Raw genomic sequence first — 5306 nt, forward strand, 5'->3', positions numbered from 1 at the left:
TCAACTCTCTGGATACCCTGTGATCACGAGGCCTAGGTGTTGGCTCTCGAGATCCCATATCCAATGAGGTTTCAAGTTGGTCTTCGAGTACTTCTATTGAATCCATCAAGATTGATTTCTATGCCTGATCTAATTATGTTCATGGTGGAGTTCATTGGAGGATCTCTAAGACTAACATATTTGGGCTTTTAAGGATCAAGGGCTTGAGAGAATAATCAAAGAGAAGAATTCAAGTTATGGTTTCAAGACAAGATCATGGTGAGATCATGTGTTGGGTTTAGGTTGATCAAGTCTTGAAGCAAGCAAGTAGAGTGAAGAATTCATTGTGCCTCTCAAGATATTATGATGGAGGACTTTTAAGGATCAAGGGTTTGAGAGAATAATCAAAGAGAAGAATTCAAGTTATGATTCAAGACAAGATCATGGTGAGCTCACGTGTTGGGTTTCAGTTGATCAAGTCTTAAAGCAAGCAACTAGAGTGAAGAATTCATTATGCCTCTCAAGAGATTGTGATGGAGTTTTTAGAAGGGCAAGTGGTGATCAAGATGATATTCATAGTGGAACTTGATATGGTCATGAAAGATTCTTTGGTGATATCGTCTTGAAGCAATGAAGGTAAATGAAGAGTTCATTGTGGCTTTCAAGAAACCAAGATGGAGCTTGGAGTAAAGATGTTGGTTGACCAAGATGAAGCTCGAAGATTATATCTAGATGGTCAACTCTCAAAACGCAAACATTGTACCACGTGGGATCAAGTGATCTAGTGGTATGGTAAGTAATTGTGAATTGTTCTTTGTTACCTAACACATGCTATGTGTTTGTTATGTCTATGTGGGTTAGGAGTTTCTCATGGGCTTGCATCAAAAGGAAAGATCTCAAGTAGCCTATGTGTGGATGACATCAAGTGGTGATGGTCATCGGGTTCGAGGAGTCCAAGTGCAAGATGAGAAGCCGGAGGTTATTCTTTGAAGCTTGCGGTCCACATCATGATAATGCTCATGTGAAGATGGGCTTAAGTTAGGGCTTCCCTCATTGCAATATGAGGAAGCAATTCAAGCATCTTCACCAAGTGGTTGTGGACAAGAAACAGATTCCAACTTGAGACAAGCATTGGAGTCATCACCAAGCTCAAGTTGAAAATGCAAGGCAAAGGTATACCTTAGCTAGGTTTTCCTAGTTTTGCCGGTCTCATGGTGCTTGGAGGGAGACCGGATTATAGGTTTGATAGACGTACTATCAAGAGGGACTCTCGGGTAAGTAGCTTGATCATGTCGCATGTAGAGAGCTCAAACCTTTGCATTAATTGCATCATTATTTCTTGTTGATCTTGGGTGGTTCTCTATGTGAGGACCTTGGGCTTCTCCATAGCTTCAAAACGAGCCCAAGATCATCGAATTCGGAGTCCGTATGCCAAAGTTATCACAGTTTTAGTGGGCTGCTGCAGGCTGTTCTGGGTACCTCGTGGACACGAGGTTTTTGACCCCCGTTGGCACGGGGCCCCGTGCACACAGGCTTGTACCATGCACACGGGACCGCGTGGGCACGGGGTGTCCAGGAAGTGTCCGTTGGAGCCCCAACGGCTAGTTTTGGAAATTGGCTATAAAAGAGCCCTTCCTCCCCACCAGTTTGTGGGTTGTTCATTCACATTCTAAACATCATTTTGAGCCTCTTACCACCTCTCCCAAACCCCTATCTCCCCTCTAAGTGAAGGGGGATTTGTGGATGGATCTAGGAGTCATTTGTTGATTTCCTCCATTGCATCCCCTCTCTTCAATCCCCTACTTTCTTGAGTTGCATTTTGTGAGATTGAGAGAGTGAGTTGAGAATTTGTTGCTTGACCTTGCATTGCATTTCTTGCTTTGGTTTGAGCTCCCCGCATTGATTTGTTTGAGTGAGAGCCCGTGAGTTTATCACTCTTGGAGGCTTCGCCTCCTAGACAGTTTGGTGATACATTGAGAAGATTGTGAAGAGGCCTATGTGGCCAAGGTTCCCCCGTAAGCTTCCTTTTGTGGTGTGCTCTGGGGAAGGGTGTTGAAGTGGCCTAGGTGGTCAAGTTCCTCCGGAAGCTTCCATGGTTGTGGTGTGCTCCGGAGAAGTTTGTAAAGGTGTGGTGGTCGCCTTCAAGACCAACCCCGAGTGAACCGAGGCTCATCCGTTGGGGGTGACTCGGAAGGAGAATACGGTGAGTCACTTGGTGACGCCCCGGAGCTTTGGCTTTGGCACCGCTCTAACGGAGATTAGCACTCTCACGAGTGTGAACTTCGGGATAAATCCGCGTCTCCAACTCACTTGTGGTTATCTCATACCCACACCCTTTACTTTCCGCAATTCATACTTGCTCATATTGATATATCTTGTGCTAGTTGAATTGCTTAGTACTTCCTACATTTCCTCATCTTGTGATATAGTTTTTGCTTGCTAGTTTCTTTTAGTGCCTATCTTGTTTAGCATAGGTTGTTGGTGCACTTAGTTGAGCCTAGCATATTTAGGATTTGTGCATGAAAAGTATCCATTAGTTTAATTCCGCATTAGGATAAAGCCAAATCCGTAAAAGTTTTAAAACGCCTATTCACCCGCCTCTAGTCGTCATCTAGATCATTTCACTTTGGTGAGATTATTTTATTACCTAAGATTGATGAGTCTGAAAGGATACAACAATATATAGCTATCTATCTCCTTAATGCTAGTTTTAAAATCTTCATGAAAGTTACGACGATTAGCCTAAATTCGGTTGCTGAACATGTGGTCCGTCCTTCACAGACTGGTTTTATGCGATGGATTTGTTATCCTTCATGAAAGAGTCCACGACATACATAAAAAAGTTAAATGGGGTGGTACTTAAAATAGACTTTGAAAAAGCTTATTACAAAGTCAAGTGGTCTTTTCTTAAAGAGACTGTCAGAACTAAAGCATTTTCTGCAGAGTGGCACGATATGATCCATAGTTTCGTTTTTGGATGTAATGTGGGCATTAAAGTCAATGAAGACATTAGCCTATTTCCAAATCAAGAAAGGATTGCGACAAGGTGACTCATTCTCGCCCATGCTATTTTGTATAGTGGTGGTTATGTTAGCGGTAATGATTAAGCATGCTAAGGTTAATGGCTGGATGGATGGGGTAGTGAATCATCTAGTTGATGGTGGTCCCTCTATCCTTCAATATGCTGACGATATGATTCTCTTCATGGATCATGACCTCGAGAAAGCGAGAAATCTGGAATTAATTTTATCAGCATTGGAGCAACTCTCAGGTCTTAAGATCAATTTTCATAAAAGTGAACTGTTTTGCTTTGGCGAGGCTCAAGACGAGGCCCACCTGTACGCTAATCTATTCGGATGCATGTTAGGCCAGTTTCCGATCACATATTTTGGGGTACCGATACATTATCGGAGACTCACAAATGTTGAATGGAAACATGTTGAGGAGAGTCTACAAAAAATATTAAGCAGATGGAAAGTTAAACTACTATCTGTCGGTGGAAGATTTGTCCTCATAAATTCAGTCCTAAGTAATATGGTACTATATATTATTTCCTTCTTCCAGTTACCAAAAGGAGTTTTACATAGATTGTATTACTTCCAATCAAGATTCTTTTGGCAAGGAGATAGCGAAAGAACGAAATATTGGCTGGCTAAATGGAGTGTGGTTTGCCGTCCCAAAGACCAAGGCAGGTTTGACATTCATGACCTTCAGCTTAAGAATAGGTCCCGCTTTGGCAAATAGTTGTTTAAGATAGTGACGGAATATGGTGTATGGCAAACCCTCCTAAGAATAAAATATTTGGGTTGCAAGGCGGTATCCCGAGTATACTATAAGCCTGGGGATTCTCACTTTTGGGCGGGTCTAATGGCTACAAAGAAATACTTCTTTCGCTATGGATCCTTCTTGATTAAGTATGACTCGGAAATTATACTTTGGGAGGATAAGTGGCTAGGCAATGCCACACTCCGGAATCAATATTCAGCTCTATACAACATTGTGCGTCGCAAGGGTGATATTATCACTATGGTTTTGGAATAATTTTTGCCCAGTGTGATGTTTAGAAGAGATTTAATTGGACTCGGACTCCAATCATGGAACATCCTCCTACAACGGTTGTCCATGGTGCAATTGTCACATGGGTCCAATGTATTTCGATGGAACCTACGTGGGAATGGAAAATTCTCGGTGGAGTCTATGTATAGAGCTTTACTCCAGTCTGATGTGCCATTTGATAATAACAAGAAGATCTGAAAGATGAAGATACCTCTTAAAAATAAAATCATTGCATGGTATCTTCATCATGGAGTCATTATTACTAAAAGTAACCTTATTAACAGGAGTTGGCATGTAAGTACGCAATGTGTATTTTCTCAGCATGATAAGACAATAAGACATTTGTTCTTTCAATGCAAATTGGCTCGTTCTATATGGCCGCTCATCCAAATAGCTTCTGCCCTATATCCTCCTTGTAGGATTGCTAATATATTTGGCAATCGGTTACATGGGATTGATCATGGGTTTAGAACTCTTCTCAGGGTGGGAGCTCTTGTCGTTATTTGTCCACTTTGGCTATGTAGAAATGATAAGGTTTCTAACAATAAAAGTACTTCTCTTATGCAGGTTATCCATAGATTTACCAAGACTCTTCATTTATGGTCCGCTCTACAACGCTTGGAGAATCGAGACCTATTTATGGAGGTGTGTACACAATTGGAGTCTGCAACGAGGGATGCTTTTACCCAAAATGGGTGACAGGATGATCTTAGGATTGGCCCCCTCCGGTTTAGGCGTTATACAGACTCTACATGTTTCTTTGTATTCCACCATTTTTTATTTTTGGCTTTAATGAGAGGACCTTATTTGGTTGTGCACAGCTTAGTTATGCAGACACCGAGTGTAATTCTTAAACCTTTTAATACGTAATAAACTGCCCTTATAAAAAATGTGTGCTCTTCCTCTCTCTCTCTCTCTCTCTCGGACATTGTAGAACTAGCCATAGGGCATCCATGCATGCAATAGCGTAATAAGATGTGTTTGGTTGAAAGATAGATGTGTGATATGTCTCCAAGATATCTATAATTTTTCTATTGTTTCGTGCTATTATATTATCTATCTTGGATGTTTATATGCATTTATATGCTATTTTATATCATTTTTTGGGACTAACCTATTAACCTAGTGCCCAGTTCCAGTTGTTGTTCTTTTCCTTGTTTTTGACTTTTATAGAAAATCAATACCAAATGGAGTCCAAACGGAACGAAACTTTATGATGATTTTTCTTGGATGACAAGACACCTAGGAAGCTTCGGGAGGAGGCCAGAATA

This window comes from Triticum urartu, chromosome 5A (assembly GCF_056163025.1).
Source record: "Triticum urartu cultivar PI428250 chromosome 5A, HENAU_Tu73, whole genome shotgun sequence".
In the NCBI taxonomy this organism is placed as follows: domain Eukaryota; kingdom Viridiplantae; phylum Streptophyta; class Magnoliopsida; order Poales; family Poaceae; genus Triticum; species Triticum urartu.